Source organism: Sarcophilus harrisii, chromosome 6 (assembly GCF_902635505.1).
Source record: "Sarcophilus harrisii chromosome 6, mSarHar1.11, whole genome shotgun sequence".
NCBI classification, from domain to species: domain Eukaryota; kingdom Metazoa; phylum Chordata; class Mammalia; order Dasyuromorphia; family Dasyuridae; genus Sarcophilus; species Sarcophilus harrisii.
In genome coordinates, this window is record NC_045431.1 from 28,021,260 (window position 1) to 28,039,270 (window position 18,011).

Consider the following 18,011-nt stretch of genomic DNA (forward strand, 5'->3'; position numbering starts at 1 on the left):
CGGATGTAAATTATTTTGACAAGTACAAATGACAAGACTTGGCAAATAGATGGGTATGGCTATGGGGGAGGGAGAAGTGAAAGCAAATGGAGCTCAAAACGAAGGAGGGGATGACTCTGGTTGAATGGACAGATATATCACCCAAAACCACACTGGAGCAGGTAGTAATTTCATTACTCCTCACTGAAGGGGAGGATTTTAAGAAAATAAAACAGATTAGTGAAGTGTTGCAATTATTTTAAAAATTGCTAATAGGGCTTGGATTTCTGGACCAAAATATTGAAACCACAAATTCATGGCCAGGAACCGAGTGCCTCTAATGAAATAAGGGTTTTAAAAAAATGGGACCTGCCTAAAGACTGACAAATCTGATCAAGAAAGCTGTAAAAATATAAAGGAAAAAATATACAAGATATATCTGCTAAGAAAAAAGACGACTTTTGTTATTTACTTTACTAATACTAATAATATTAGCCTAACTGCAAGAGAATTATTTCTTCCTTTTTTCTATTAAAAAATATAAAAAATAAACATTTCTTCAACCTTAAGCTTTTTCCAGACTTACGTCAAAGAAAACTTCCATCTGAGAAAAGAATGCCTGAAACTAAATACTCTAGTCTTTTTCTCAAAAGCCTAACCCCTTTGGTTTAGAAAACTGGGTAAAGTTCAAGAACCTATACTAAGGTCCCAGAAAATGTATTAAGAATCATTATAAGATTTAAGAAATACCTTAATCTAATTAAAAGTCATTGCTCTCTTTACCCCGACAGGCTTGAATGGTTTATGAAATGATTTTCTGAGATTTAACAATATCTTAATGTTGTCATTTTTAAGGGACAACCTTCCTGTTTGATGAACTTTTATTTTAATTAGATAATCATGTTCTATCACATTGTGAAATTCTATCAATTGTCACTCCCAAATAGTCTGATGTTGGAGATATTTCTGGCATTATTCATAATGGAGATTATGTAATGGAGATAAAGATCTTTTCAGTAATACAAGGTGAAGCAAAGATGCCAATGATTATTATCAACACAATGCCAGAAATACTAGCTATAGCATTATATAGCTATATATATATATATAGCTATAGCAAAAGGTAAGGAAAAAAAGAAAGTAAGGGACAAGCATAAATAGGAAACAAAAATCTAGCAAATTTGCAGGATGTAAAACAAAGCCACATCAATGTTCAGTATTCCTACATTTTTTCTAACAAAATTTAAAAAGAAAAAATTCCATTCAAAGTAACACAGAAGCTTTATTAGAGTATCTATTATGATTCCCTGAGAAACTATATAAATCTATGAAACACTACAGAAATAAAAAGAAATAATTGGAGAAATATTAATTGTGCATGGGTAGGTCAACCCAATATAATAAAAATGACAGTATTACCCAATTTATTTAAATTAGAGTTACCAAAATCTAATACCTTTGGACTTACCTATATCATCTATTAAGGTTATAAACCAAATGGGGAAAGGGAGGGAAGGAGGCAGGGAGAAAGGAAGGAAGGAATTTATGTGTACAAAAATATTCATAGCAATTCTTTTTGTAGTAGCCAAAAAATTGGAAATTATAGCCGTGTTCTCCTGGTGAACTGGTAGATAAATCATGTATGGTATGTGAAAGTAATGGAATATGACCACGGTGCAAGAATCAAATGAATCAATGTTGTTTGTTATTGTTCAGTCACAACACCTGATTCTTTGTGGCGCCAATTAAGATTTTCTTGACAAAGATAAAGGAGTGGATTGCTGCCATTTCCTTCTCAAGCTCATTTTATAGATGAGGAAACTGAGGCAGACATGATTAAGCATCCAGGGTCACAAATGACTATTATCTAAAGTCAGATTTGAACTCGGGAAGAAAAGTATCCCAGGATTCCACTGAGCAATCTAGCTGCCCTTAATCAAAGCAGAGTGGCAATTTAAAAAGAATGCAACCTAGGGTTGAATGGACAACAGACACAAGCATGGTGTCCGGAACAAGGAAGCATACTCTTGAATTCTGCCTTTTAGAGCGCATACCTAGAATATTATTTTCAGTTCTGTGTGTCTCATTTTAGGACACCAAGAATGAGTGACAGCTGATCACAGCACACAATGGTAAACTCAAGGAATTGGCGACATTTAATCAACTGGAGGTGTTTACGTAAGATGAGATGATTTGGAATCTGCTTTCAGGTCCTAAATAGTAATGATTAAAGAACCAAATAGATTTGTTCTGCTTGGCTCCAGCATCAAACTAGAAACAATGGTAAAAAACTGCAGAAAGGAAGACTAAGGCTTGAAACTGAGCAAAACTTTCCAATATGAATTGCCTCAAAATGGAACAAGCTTGCTTGAAAAGGAGCATGGGCCTCCTCCTTGCTGAAGATCGGGGTTTGGATGACAATTTATTGGTAATGTTGTAAAGGAAATCCCTCGTTCTCTACAATTTAAGCTAAGAGACTTCTGAGGACCCTCCTAACTCAAAATAGAGAATTTTTTTTTAAACTTTTAACAGGAAAATTAGTGCTTATTTTATTTAATAAACAGACTATCATAGTATTTTAACCATTCCCCCCCCCCCCCCTTCTTGTGTTTTTTTTCTCTTTTGGTCTTATTTTTCTTGCACAACATGACAAATATGGAAATTTTTTAAAAAGCTAAACAAAAGGGGGGAAAAGATTATGAACTTAAAAGTTGCTAACAAAAGGTCTTCAGCACTTATCTTGTGAAATATCAGTTTTATAATTAGAAGGGACTTAAAACTTCCAGGTCTTTCCTTCTATTTTATACATGTGATGAAACATACATTCACAGAATTTAAAAGATTTTCCCAATGCCACAAAGGAAATATGTAATAAGTAGCTAAAAGAATGATACTATAGTTATCAAGCGCTACAAAATTAAAAAGCATTCCTATTTGATAAACAAAATTAGATTTTAGGAAATTAATTTTTAAGTTTTATACTGAAATATGCTTATTTCGTGGAGATTGTTAACATTTTAATTAGTTATTAGCCTCCTAAAATAAAAAGTTATTTTTATCGGTGTGAGAGCTTTCAATATATTATACTTAGATTTTGTTCAATGCTGAGTTAATAACAGTTTTAACTGTAGGATCACAAGTTTCAAAAGTGAGGTGGATATGTTTTGGCTAAGAACCAAAAACAACTATTAAAGCATATAAACTCATGAGTACTGAATAAAATTTAATCAATTTAGAAAAAAATTATTAAAGCCTAACACAGGGGTCCTCAAACTTTTTAAATAGGGGGCCAATTCACTGTCCTTCAGACTGTTGGAGGGCCAGACTGTAGTAAAAACAAAAACTTTGTTTTGTGGTCCTTTAAATAAATAAACTTCATAGCCCTGGGTGAGGAGGATAAACATCCTCAGCTGCTGCATCTGGCCAGCGGGCTGTAGTTTGAGGACCCCTGGGCCCTAACATATGCCAATCCCTGTGTTAAGCACTGTGGATGTTAAAAATATAAAATAAAATAAAGGAAGACAAAAAGCTAGGAAGGGGGAGGGAGGCTAAGGAGGAAGGAGACACTGGGGATCCCCAGTCAAGCTCCCCATCTTGTTCTGTAGAATTGAAAACAAGCAGAACAGCAGCTGGAAAGTGGAGGGAGCTGGAAAGTCTACAAGCTGGCCTCCTTACAGGCAGGTTCCACCCTCCATCCTACCATCCCAGGGCAGAGGAGGCTGAAGGAAGGTGGAAAGGTGCCCAGTATCTACAGCTGAGTCAGCAGCAACAGAGATAGGCTCTGGAGTGATCAGCGTCACCTGGAATCTTGTTCAGAGCCCAAAAACCAATCCAAGTTTTAAGTCACCAAAGACTTATTAAAAGTCTGGTAGATTCTGGTTCTTACTCCTTTCAACAAAAAGTAAATTCTGCCATCTTTCAATGTTTCTCTTTAGCCTGAGACTTTCACAGATTAAGTGGCACTTGAACAGGCTCTTAAAGGATAGGTAAAAGAAAAAGTAAAGGATGAGAGGGAAAAGTGTTCTAGTCTTAAAAGAACAGGCTGAGGAAAAGTTAAGAAAAGGAAAAAGTATTTGACAGTCACATTTAAGGATATCCTTTGAGTGGAGCAAAGTATCTGTTTGTAATATTAAGTTTCAAGGAAGTCATGACTTTATTTGCTTGTAACGCAAATAATTATATGTTTTAAAAAGTTGTGAAATCAAACATGACAGCAGCAAGCATATTTACCATTAAGTCTGGTCCCTAACACCTCAAAATATTGTCCTATTTTTCCTACCTCAGTTTAAGTCAATGTGGTTATCTATAAAAAGTCTGGTAGTTTGCATATGTGCTATTTAAAATTGAATTCAGTCAAGCGACTAGTTTCATTCTGTTGCTTTAAAAAATATACTTTCTGTATATAGGTGTGTTTGCATATATGATATGTACATAAATATTTCCATGCTGTGAAGCTAGATGTGAAAAAATAGGAAATGAAAAAGTCAGTATGAAAATAATTAACAAGAAAGAAACTTTTTCCAAAACAAGGTAAAATGAAGTATAAATATTGCATATAAAATTCAGATTTAATAGAAATCTAGACTGGTTCTTTTTAATGTTATCTCACTTTTGCCATGAATAAATTTAGCATCTTTTCATAAAAATGTTTTTAACAAACATTTTGACTTTCCTTTAGCTAAGTAAGTTTTCATATAATATATGAGGCTTAAAGTCTGAGTAACCAACATACCAATAATAGCCTTAGGGGAGAAAATCATGAAACATGCTCTTCTCCCTTGGGAAACCAAGCAAAAGACAAATCGTAGGATAGAATATTGTCTGTTTCCACTGTGTCAGACTTTGCTATACTTTCATTATTACAAGGAGAGGTGGATCTCCCCATTAATGATTATTTTATATGTCTTTCATCATTTCAACCTATCTTTAAGAAAAGGCAATTCTAGAAAGAAAATCACATAGGACTGTGACATTAACCACAGCTTTTTAGCACGGGCTACTTCCTAGCAATGCAGTATCATTTCTATTTCTGTCACTTAGTATCTATGTGGTTTTGATTTTCACTTTTCCTGCTTTCAGTTTGCTCATTTATAAAAGCGAGAGGACTGAATTCTATCTAGCTGTCTCCTAACTTTTGACTGTACACCCCCCAACAATTAAAAATGGCTGAGCATATATTCTAAGTATAGGTACATTTATTTATATCAATTATATACATTATAAAACTTAAGACCAAAAAAACAAATTTTAAAAGGAGATAAAAATGAACACTTGAAAACATTTTATTTAAAAATATAAGAAACTTGTTAAATATTAATATTTAAGTGAAAACAATGTGAATGAATATATTTCATTTTAAAAACATGTTGAACATTTTGTGCAGTCATTCCAAGATCTGATCCTGATTAAATAAGCATCAATTAAGCTGGTGAAGTTTTAAGTTCATTTATTTCAACACCTGGTTTTAATAGCTGTTAAGTAACAAAGATATTTCACAAAGATATCGTAAATCAAAATGGAAGTACATAATTGGCTGTGCTTACTAAATCACCATACCAATTTTTCAGTCCCAGGCACTAATGAAATCATTCAAAGTATTCTGTTCTGTTTTGTTTTAAATCAACTCCTTAATTTCCATTATCCCTCATGATAATCCACTATTCCCACATTTTAACATTTTTCACAAATTCACAAATACAACTTATTTTCAGTACATTTAAACTGAAATTTATTATATTATTAACGAATTAAAATATTCCATTTAAAGATTTTATAAGTATGCAGGTGAATTTTTACAGGCAAACATTACATTTAAAAAACCAAACAAATGCCTCAATAACATTATAGAGATCAAGAAGGATCAGGATTAAGTAAATGTCATTATATATGGTAATTAAGTTAGTCTTCATTATCAGCCTTCCAAGTCCACAGACTGTCAATGAAACCAACACATTTTAGTTGAGGGAAGGGGTCTGGAGCAAAACAAATGTTTTAAATTATTCTTAAAAATTTAATCTGCAATGCAGATTTTCCCTCATCCATACTTAATTATTGTTTTATTGGAAAAATGAAAAAAGGAAAGGGAGGAGAGGTTTCCAGGAGGCTTATGATAGTCATGTAAGTGAAAAGCTGCAAATCTCATGGAGTGTGGGCTGAAGGCCAAAGCCCTAAGAAATTGGGAGTGGAGAAGGCAGCGACTATCTCTAAGAGATGAACTGAGTAGCCTGTCTGACCACGTGGGAAATAAGAGTACGACAGACTTTTGAGGGCACTGTGGGAAGTGCAAGCCATCTCCCCCCTTCAACGTAGGGGATCTAGTAATCAGGTGGCGAGATCTAAAGATGTCTAGAGCCCCTTCTAACTCTGTGGCTCCTATGCTTAATAATAGAGTTAATACACAGCCACTCTAGCACACAAGTAGAAGCATTCAGATGATAGTGATTTTCTAAGTAAATACAAATGATTAATAGCGTTAGTAAAGGTACAGGATGCAAAATATTATTAGAAAATTTTTCTGCATTTCTAAATAACTAAAAAAGGAGGAAATTAAGAAATACCATTAAAAATAAATACAAAAAAAGCATAAAATACCTAGGAGTCAATATAGATACAATATAGGCTTACCAAAAATACAGTTACAAAACAGGAAGACTTAAGTAACTGGAGTGCTAACCAGTGATCTTTGCTGGGTTATCTAGCAACATAAAAATACCAACCTATATATCATTTACAACCTTCACATTATAGCTCCTCAAAGTTTTGTGCTCCCCTTCTGTTTCTTCAGTTATAGAGGATGTTAAGAATTGTAGTGTGGGCTTTTCAATAATTTTTGACTATTAAATGCGAGCTCCTTATCCAAGGATTCATGAGCAGGACAGGCTGCCAGAGGAAGTAAATTGTCAATTTTCATATTCTTGCTAATATGGAATCAGAATAAGAGTTATGAGACAGTCGTGAGGCAAAGAAAGGAACTCTCTGTTTTTGTTATATACCTAAAAGTTATAAAATATTATCAGGGGATATCTGGTCTTCTCTTATTGCAATATGTATAATTACTTGCAAAAAGACCATCAAGAAATTAATTGTACTTTATCAATTGCTCAAGATGAAGAGGTAGAGAAATTCCATGCGGAACTCTGTAAGACTTTCCAAATTCAATCAATGATTACCCTCCTTGACTTCAATGCAAAGGTGGGAAAAGATGAATCATTGTTAAAAGAAATGAAAAGCCTCAAATCTTCAGACATGACTAAGACAAATGATACAAGTAGTTTTCAAAAGAAAAGCAAATCGTCAATACCTTATGCTAGATTACTCCGCATCAATTATGAGAAATATTTTGACTTTATAGACAGCAAATTAGCAAAAATAATAAAAAATGAAAAAAAAAAAAAAAAAGCAAGGTTGCGGAACTAATAAGAAAACAAATGTGACAGGCATTGTTGGTAGAATGGTGAATTGGCTCAATTATCTTGAAAATAATTTGTGATTATTCAAATAAAGGCATTAAACAATTCTTATACTTTAACCAAATGATCTATAATTCTAGAACCTTGATAGAAAGCTCTCATATAGAACAAAAGAGTCATAGAAGCCTTTTTTTTTTTTTTTTTTTTTTTTTGCAGAGGCCAAAAACTGGGAAAAAAATGGTCAATCATCAAATGAAGCTAGGCAAAACAGTGCATAAATATAATTTAAAATTATGGCATAAAAAATGATGAATAAGGAATTTAAGTAAGCATGAGATCTGTATAAACTGATACAAAATAAATTTAAGACTAATGTTTGTCCTGGAGAAAGGATGATAAATGTACTTCCTTTTACTTGGCAGAAAGGCAGAAAAGTAGAAGTGTTGACTTGTTGCATGGAATCTTTGTTAAAAGAGAAAGTTGGTAGTCAAAGAAAGAAAAAATATCCAAAACCAAAAAGTCATCAATACATTTTTTTAAATTTTATAAAATATAAATATATATAATATTATATATAATAAATATAAAAGGAACTGAACTATATACACAGAATGATGAATTCCATCTATCAGTACAATGTGGGAAATGGCTGCGGAGGTCAAACAAACTGTTCTAAGATACTTATCCAAATGTCTGTCCAACCAAGTGAAAACAGTATTAAGAGAAGTGTTACAAACGAAAAGAGAAAACATGCGCAGTGGAAATAGCTCTGTTGTTAAAAACAGGGGAGCATGGTTCCACCACATACTGGTACCAGTGATTCGGCGCCTCAATGTACTCATTTGTAAAAGGAAGTTAGCACCTTCTAAACGTTGATCCTTAAACCTCCCCTTTACCAAACAGAGTGTAATTTCCTATCTGAAATACCCTGGACATCCCCTTCGCCTAGAAGTTATAACATAAGTAGAAACCATCCAGAGAAGAGCAACTCTATTAATTCAGGAAAGCAGAGGTCAACAAAATATAGTGAAAAGATGAGAACTCTTCAATCAAGAGAAGTGAAGGCTGAGAAGGAATAAAAAATCATTTGGCTAAGATAAATTCAGATCAGGACCAAACCTCAAAGTACTGGAACAAGGGGCACCCCTTTAAACACTGAGATAAATAAAATAAGAATTGGAAGGGCTAGCCCACAAAATCCATAAACTTCTGGAACATATTGTCACAAAGATAAGGCTGAACAGAGAGAACAAAGATAAACATACTGCGGATATGCCACAGGTAACTAACAGAGATTAGGACATTTGGGGTTATAGCTTTAAAACCCCTCTGGGGGACACCCAAGAGGACAAGCATCCCTCGGTGACCATCAGCTACTGCACTGGGCCAACAACACAGCCCTATGACACTGTGTAGCCAACCATCGGCGATTCTTCTCTTCCCAAGGTTCAGTGTTAACATGCAAGTTCTTTGTGTCGCTTTTTCTAACGCGGTGGTCTTTCCAGGTTTGTTCAGTTAAGAGACAGAATTTATTCAAGATAACATAGAAACTGGAAGTAAATATGTCTAGGTTAATTTTTTACATGTTGGCTCATTAGATCAAACACTGAAGGGTATTCACAAATAGGCTAAAAGCACTAAAGTGATGGTAGCATAAAAGCATAGGAATTGAAAAAAAGGCAATTCCACCATTTCTTGCCAATCAAAAATCAAATTTTCTGTCTATATAAAAAGTAACATATGTCATGATATGAAAGTAATATATTCCTATGTTGAGATGAGGCTCACAGAATCCTAGAGAAACAGAGTTTCTGTAAAGATCTCATGAGCTCAGGGCAAGGCCAATTAAAAGGACCCATCATCTTTTCTTGGATTTAAGACACAATCTTACTATTTTCCCATTTTGTTCCAATTTCTCTTTGTATCTACAAGGATACAGTAGCAAACAAGTTGACTAAAAAGCTCTTTTTGAGAACATTTGCCCTCCTCTCTTTAAAAGGAAATTCTCAGCACTGGGTCAGTAATGCAGCCTCTCCTGAATAAGCTAAGGACACAAAGGGATGGGATCCAGTCTTGGGACCATAGGCAGCCTGGGGCCCTGGAGGGGCAGACCACACCGTGTGTAACGTTGGGACCAGTGCAAGGCAGAATCCATAAATATACTGACAAAAAGTTAGAGACTGGGAGACCCCCCCCCCCCACCAAGAGATGACATCTTTCTTTTTCCCTACCTCTGGCTCTGGCAGGTCCTCTCACCTTGGGCTGGGGATATGACAATGGCATTTTGTTCTCAAGTCTCTCCCCACTCCCAGAGAAAATTACCTCCAATTTATCCTGTATATGCGTAGTTGTTAGTACACGTAATCTCCTCTACTAAAACATGAGTTTTCATCAGTCAATAAATATTTATTCAGCTTCTCCTACCTGCCAGGAACTACTCTCTGACCAATGAGGTTAGATTCCTATGAAAGTAGCCAAGAAAAGGAAGCTGGAAGCCGGGGAGGGTGTAGGAGGATGGTGTCCAAAGGAGCGCAAGCAGATGGGAAATGGAGAGATGGCCCTTTAGAGAGCAGCCCTTTGCTCTCCTGTAGTCTTCCAAATCAGAGGATCAGAGGGTACTGATAAGGTGTGAATACCAAGACCAATGAAATCTAGGAAGAATGAGAAGGTTCCTGATGGTGTACAACCTTGGGGGGGGGGGGGATGCTGGAGGGCACTTTCTTTGTATCCTCAGAGCTTAGCAAAGTGCCTGGCACCCGGCAGATGATTAATAAATAAATGCTGTTTTCACTTGACTATAAATATTTATAATTTTCTTGCTTGCTTTTTCAATGAATTTCAAAGGAAGAATTTGGAAGAAAATTCCCAAGTGAAAATAAAAACGAATTTAAATAAATGCTTGTTGACTGATGTTACACTCTGGAGTGTGCTTAGTAGTAAGCCTGATCTATCACTTCTATTAGTTAAAAGTACTGACAAGCTTATTATTGGAATCCTCTTATACGGAAAAGGAGACACTTATCCCATTTGAAGCTAATCACACAAAGAAAAGCTGCAAGGATACGCAAACAGAAGAGAGCTTTAATAAATACAATTTCTGCTATTCAGAGGGAATATCCTCTATTGCAACTCAAGTAACTGAAATCCCCCTACAGCGTCTACAGCTAATAAGCCATAGGTTGGTTTTTTTTTTCTGCCAAGATTAAATGAGGTTTAGAAAACACCCATTTTCTAAAAAAAAAAAAAAAAAAAGTCATTGTTTTAAAACAGCAGGATGAGGTTTTCCACATCAGCAAACCCCTCAAAAAAGGAGGATGTTTCAACAGGGTCACGTTCGTGAGATCAAAGGAAAACCGGGCTGTTTGGATTTACCATACATTTGGCTTTCTATAGTCTAAAGGAGGGAGGGAGAAAAAAGAGAGGGGGAGAGAGAGAGAAAGAGAGAGAGAGAGAAACAGAAACAATTAGAAGAGAGAGAGTAAGAGAGAAAGAATTTAAGGAGAGAGAAGGAAAGACAGAGAGAGGAGAGAATTAGAAGAGGGAGAGAGAGAGAGAAACAATTAGAAGAGGGAGAGAGTAAGAGAAAGAATTTAAGGAGAGAGAAGGAAAGACAGAGAGGAGAGAATTAGAAGAGGGAGAGAAAGAGGAGAGAGAAAAGAGGACACAAGAAAAGACAGCAGAAAAGAGAGACAATTAAGAGGAAGAGAGAAGACAGAAAAAAGAGAGGCGACAGAGACGGAAAGAAGGAAAGAGAAGTTAAGAGAATTAGAAGAGAAGGGAAGAGAAAACGAGAATAGGGACAGAGTGAGGGGCACAGACAGACAGACAGACAGCGGGAGAGAACGTTCGTGTCTGATAAATCCCAACAAAGGAATCCCACCCAGCGATGGGAAGGAGGGGGGCCGTGGCAGAAGCCTCCCCCCGGGATGTCAGGGTTTGGGGGGGCGTTCCTGCCTTCCCCCCTCCCCTTCGGAACCCTTTTCTCTCCCCCTCCGGCCTAAATGCACACACACACACACACACACACACACACACACACACACGCTCACTGCTATTTATCTCCACACAAAATAGCACCGCCGCCCGCTCCCCGAACTCTTTCCCGGGGCCCAGCCTCCGGGCGGACGCGGCGGGGCCCCGCGGGGGGAGGGGCGCCTGGCGGGGCCCCGCGGGGGCCCGAGCCTCCGGCCCCCGAGCAGCGGCGGGAGGCGCACGCGGGGAGGCCGCGGGCGCGGGCGCTGCAGCTGCTCGGAGCCTCGAGGCTGCGGGCCGGAGGGGGAGGGGGCGGAGGGGCCCTCCGACGGCTGCCCAAGCGGGCCGGGGGCGGCGGCCACGACTCACCGTCCCGGGACCCCGGCCAGGCCGAGCAGGAGCTGGAACGGAAGACAGTCCGAGTCCCGGGCCCCCAGCCCCCGCTGCTGCCGACGCGACCGCTGCAGCTAGCCAGCCCCGAAGCCGCCACCGCCGCCTTCCTCCTCTGTTTTGATTCGATTGCCCACGTCACTGCTTGCCACGAGACCCGGATCTGCCGGCTCCCGGAGCCGGCGCAACAGATTGCAGCAGCTCCGGCGCGCGCCCCTCCCTCCCCCCATCCCACCAAAAAAAAAAAAAAAAAGTCATGGCTAGTGAGCATGCGCGGGGTCCCAACCCTGCATGAGGCGTCCCGAGCGCCGCGGGGAAAGGGGGCGGGGCAGAAGAAATAAACAAAGCGCCGGGGAGAGGCGGGACTGGGGCGCAGCCGGGAGCTCGGGCACTCCGGAGCCCTTGCCCTGTGGGTCCCGGTGCTCCGACGCCGGCTTTGGGCTCCCGTCGGGAAGGGAGGCGTCTAAAGGAAGAAACGAGGCGGGGGGAGGAGAGCCCGAGGGCCGGAGCCGCCGCCGCCGCTGCTTCCCTGTGGGAGGCCGGCGAGGCCCCGAGGCAGCCGCTGTGCCGGAGCCCAGGCCTTTAAGGCTCGGATCGGGACTCCTGGCCGCTGGGGCGTTTTTGGCCCCTCCCCGCCGCAGCCGGCCGGCCGGGGCAGCCAGGAACCTTTTTTAAATGCACAAAACAAACCACACGGCATTGCCAGAGAAACCGGCCGTGTCGAAGTGCGTTCATCGGGAACCATTTTTGAAAGCGCGTTTACAGAGCCCAGGCTAAGAACCCCTGCTCCAATCCATCCCCTCTGGGACGCAGACAAGGTCCCACCCAGGGTCAGCCCAAGCAGCAGATGCTCAGACCCCACTTCCACAGCTGCCGGCGGCGCCAGGGCAGAGGCCCTTCTGTTTTCCTGTTTGCTCATTTGTGACTGGGCCGGAGAAGCGACGGCGAACCCCGCCAGCGCCTTTGCACCCCGGGCCCCAAAGGCGGCGCAGAATCGGACTCCCTGAAGCCCTTCCTTGCTTGGGTCACCGGAAGAGGGATGTGCGAGGGAACAGCGTTATGCTCTCCTACAACGAGAGAGTTTTAAAGCTATTACGGAAAGGAAAATAAGAGCGGGGAAGCAGTTTACAAATATCTCATTTGATCTCATTAAGCCACCTTAGGAGCTGGGCTGCTATTATCCCCATTTAATAGATGAGGAAATTGAGTTAGAGGGTAAGTGACAGGCCCAGGACCACACAGCTAATAAGTGTTGGAAGCAAGAATTGATCAAAAACCTTTCCGATTTCGGCTACCAGCCCTATCCATAGTGTGTCCATCCACCCAGCTCTCCCACAGATTATTTCATCGGAATAATCCCTCGTTTTATATCTCCTTACTTGTTATATAAAAATACTCATATTATGTTTCAAATACATAGGACTAACTAAAAATGAGGAAATAAAATAAAATAAGGAGTTCAAACTAGATTACTTTTAAAGTTCTTTCTAGACATGGATACTAAATCCTGAGCTATCTTTTGTTCTCTTGTGAACTTTTTTAACAAGTCATTTAGAGTTTCACCAGTATAAAGGGTCAGTGCTTCTTAAGAACTGTGAAACCCAAGTAACTTATTTGTAGACCCCATTATTCAATGATTTGTGAATGAAGCTGAATTCTAACATGTTAAATATAAACAAACCATACTCCTCTGTACCTAGCAAAGAACACTTTGTGTTAAAATAAAAATACTTTATACTGCTGCCACAGCATCTTAAAAAATAAAATAAAATAAAATAAAATAAGTTCTTTCTAAGTCTTATAGTCCTATGAACTAGGTAGGCCATATGAATTCAGCCTTTACTGACCAAACCCACACTCCTCATCCTCATGATTAGCTCTTACTCCCTCCTAAAATATCTCAAATATACTTATCTGTTTACTTGTCTGTTTGAGGACAGAAACTTTTTTAATTTTTATTTTCACAGAACGTAGCACAGCAATCCACCTAGGTGCTTCATAAATGTTATACTTCAAAATGTTAGCGTCCAACTCTCATAATCATCATCTTTACCTCACCTGTACAGTTTATCCTTTCAATCTCTTTTGAATTCCTATAAATTTCATTTTGGAGGTCCAATAGCATTCCAGGTTTAGATGCTTATCTATTGGTGAATCAAATTAGCACCATGTGATACCTAAATGAGAACACTTAGAGATCCTTTCTGGATGTCAAGAGAGCATCTGGGTGGTGCGGTGTATAGATTATCAGGCCTAAAATCAGGAAGTCTCCCCTTCCTGAGTTCAATTGTTGACTTGAACACACATTAGCTGTGTGATTCTGGGCAAGTTACCTATTCCTGTTTACCTTAGTTTCCTCATTTATAAAATGAGTTGGAGAAGAAAAACACTATAGTGTCTTTGCCAAGAAAATCCCAAACCAGGTCACAAAAGTTGGACACAACTGAAAAATGGCTCAAGAATATTAAATTTTTCCTGGAGAGAGCTTGTTTGTACTTATTTCAATTGACTCAATGACAACTATTTATTAGAAATATTTTCTTTTGGGGCTATCAAACTGTGCATACCCTTTGATCCATCAGTGTTTCTACTGGACTTGTCCAGTAGATAATAGATCATTAAAAAAACAGAAAGGGACCCACATGTGCAGAAATGTTTATGGCAGCCCTTTTTGTTCTTAAGGAACTGGAAATTGAGTGGATGCCCATCAGCTGGAGAATGGCTGAATAAATTAGGGAATATGAATGTTATGGAATATTATTGTTCTGTAAAAAACGATCAGCAGGAGTGAAATGAATAGGACCAGGATACCATCATATACTTCAACAATAATACTATATGATGATCAATTCTGATGGACGTGGCCCTCTTCTGCAATGAGATGAACCAAATCAGTTCCAATGGAGCGGGAATGAACTGAACCAGCTACACCCAGTGAAAGAACTCTGAGAGATGACTATGAACCATTACATAGAATTCCCAGTTCCTCTATTTTTGTCCGGCTGCATTTTTGATTTCCTTCACAGGCTAATTGTACACTATTTTAAAGTTTGATTCTTTTTGTACAGCAAAATAACTGAATGGACATTTTTACATATATTGTATTTAACTTATGTTTTAATATGTTTAACATGTATTGGTCAACCTGCCATCAGAGGGAGGGGATGGGAAGGAGGGGAAAAACTGGAACAAAAGGTTTTGCAATTGTCAATGCTGTAAAATTACCCATGCATATAACTTGTACATAAAAAGCTATAATTTAAAAAAAAGAAACAATCAGCAGGATGACTTCAGAGAGGCTTGAAGAGACTTACAGGAACTGCTGCTGAGTGAAATGAGCAGAACCAGGAGATCATTGTACATGGCAACAACAAGATTATATAATGATCAATTCTGATGGACATGGCTCTTCTCAACAATGAAATATAATTCAGGTCAGTTCCAATGAACTTATGAAGAAAAGAGTCATTTGCACTCAGAGAGAGGCTGTGGGGACTAAGTGTGGACCACAATATAGTAATTTTACTTTTTTGTTGTTGTTTGCTTGCATTTTATTTTCTTTCTCATTTTTTTCCTTTTTGATCTGATATTTCTTATGCAATATGATAATTGTAGAAATATGTATAGAAAAATTGCACATGTTTAATGTATATTGGATTATTTGCCATCTAAAAGAAACACTGGGGGAAGGAAGGAAAAAAAATTTGGAATACAAGGTTTTGCAAGGGTGAATGATGAAAATTATCCATGCATATGTTTTGAAAATCAAGAGCTTAAAAAAAAAGTGAAAGAAAAAAGAGAAATACTTCCTTTTGGACTTTGCTCAGGATATCCTGCTTGACAAGGGTGAACACCTTTGGCAAATATATCCATATATATGCATTTGTGTGAGTGTACACATAAAGATATGTGTACACACATATGTACATATATAAACAAACATATAAACATATATGCTATATAAACATACATGAACATGCATCATGTATAAACATTTATAATATATAAATATACATAGATTAAACACACAAACAGGTACAGCATATAAATGTACACATGTAAATATACATAAGTGTATATATAATACACACACACATATATATATATATATATATATATATATAAACATACAAACATACACATACATACACAAAGATATGAGCACACACATATATCTTGTTTTATGCCATACTGGTAGAGTTATAGTTGAATTGTTTTCTCTGTGGTTACATTTATCAAGAAAATTTACATAATAAAATATACTAATAAAAACATGTTCATCACTCGTAGATTAAATTTAGAAATTTCCAATGATGGTTGTAGGATGAGAGTTTCTTTGGATAGCATTTTACTGATAAGACAAAAAAGGAGACGATGATCGAGGAACACTTCCCTTTGACATTTTCTCTATGTATACCAAAGCTGCTTGATTATACTGCTCCAAGATGACCAAGGAGGCTGATATCTTGACTTTCAGGTGAACTGGATTTAAGTGAGACAGAACTGGGAAAAGCCCAGGAAAGGTCCCTAAATAGCAAGTCATTAAGTATGTTTAATCTCTTCAAAGCTTCAGTTTCCTCTTCTGTGAAGTACTAATTATCTCTAAAATGCATCCAACAATTCAACAACTGTTTACTAATTACATCTATTGCTACTACACTCAAGACACTCTGCTGAGTCCTATATAGAAACATATTTAAAAAGTCCTTTTAAGTTTCTCTAGAAATATTCAGAAACAATATTTTCCTCCAAAGTCCTTCAAACTCCTGGGAAAAGCCCCTTGGAAAGGGAGATGATACATCAAAGACCAAAATGCTTTTCATTAAGTGAATCAATTAAGGGTGGTAACCAGAAATTTAGTGGAGTAGTCTTTATAATTTCTGCCTCTACGATAAATGCCTAGATTCACCCAAGGCCAGAGTCCTCTTTTGTACTCAAGATAGTCAACTTTTGAACAGCTCTAATTAATTATTGGGAAGTTTTTTTCCTGATGTCAAGCCTAAATTGACTTCTTTGCAATTTCTATTCTTTGTTCCAGGTTCTGTCCACCAGAACCAATCAGAACAAATCTGATCTCCCATTCAAAAACCTTCCAAATTCACCATAGCTATGAAATCCTACTACTTGGGCTTTTTTCAAGCTAAACGCTTTCAGGTTCCTTCCCCTAATCCTCATGTGATATTAACTCAAAACTCTTCACCATCATAGTTTTCTCTTGTTGGACATTCTCCACTTTATCAATGTCCTTCAACTATTCTAGATATGGTTTGAACAGGGCCGAGTGTAAAGAGACACTTAGAAACTATGTCTCTTTTACTGAAGCCCAAGATCACATTAATCTTTTAGCAGCTGCATCACACTACTTTTGAGCTTATAACACCAAGAAAATAATACTGTGTATATACATTAATTTTTTAAATTTTGAATTCCAAAGTATCTCCCTCTAGCCCTCCTTTTCCTATTGAGAAGACAAGCAATATGAGACCCATTATAAATGTGAAGTCATGCAAAACATTTTCATATTAGCCATATTGCAAAAAAAGAAAGAAAAATAAAATTAAAAATAATATGCTTTAATCTTCATTTAGAGTTCATCAACTCTGTCTGGAGGTGAACATCTTTTTCGGTGAGTCCCTTGGAATCGTCTTGGATCAGTCTTAATGAGTACAGCTAAATCTTTTGCAGTTGTTCTTCATGACTTATTGCTATTACTGTGTACAATGTTCTCATGGTTTTGCTCACTTTACTTTGTATCAGTTTGGTTAAGTCTTTTCAGATTTCTGTAAAGAAACCTTGCTACCCCTTCCTGTCATTTCTTATAACACAATAGTATTGCATCACAATTGCATACCACAACTTGTTCAGCCATTCCCCATTTGAGCCATCACAAAAAAAGAGCTGCTAGAAATATTTTTCTGTATATAGGTCCTCTTTCCCTTTTCCTCCGATCTCTTTGGGATACAGATCCAGTAGTGGTATTGTTGGGGCAAAGGATTTGCATAATTTTAGAATCCTTTGAGCATAGTTCCACCTTGTTCTCCAGAATGGTTGGACCAGTTCACAGCTCTACTAACAGTGCATTAGTGTCCCCATTTTTCCACTTCCCCTCCAGCATTTGTCCTTTTCCTTTTCTATCTTGTTAACCAATCTGATAAGTGGTTAGTGGTACCTCAGAGCTGTTTTAATGTGCATTTCTCTAACCAATAGTGATTTAGAGCATGTTTTGATATAACTATAAGTAGCTTTAATTTCTTCATCTGA

The 18,011-nt window shown here is 37.9% G+C and overlaps 1 long non-coding RNA gene across 1 annotated transcript in view; it reads right to left on the minus strand.

Moving 5' to 3' along the window:
- The window catches only part of SMIM14, a 64,774-nt gene extending 52,889 nt beyond the window's left edge, over positions 1 to 11,885 (minus strand). Inside the window, exon 1 of the long non-coding RNA XR_004230342.1 lies at positions 11,730 to 11,885. This is a non-coding gene — a long non-coding RNA (small integral membrane protein 14). The remainder of the gene's footprint in view (positions 1 to 11,729) is intronic.
- Positions 11,886 to 18,011: the final 6,126 nt, after the last annotated feature.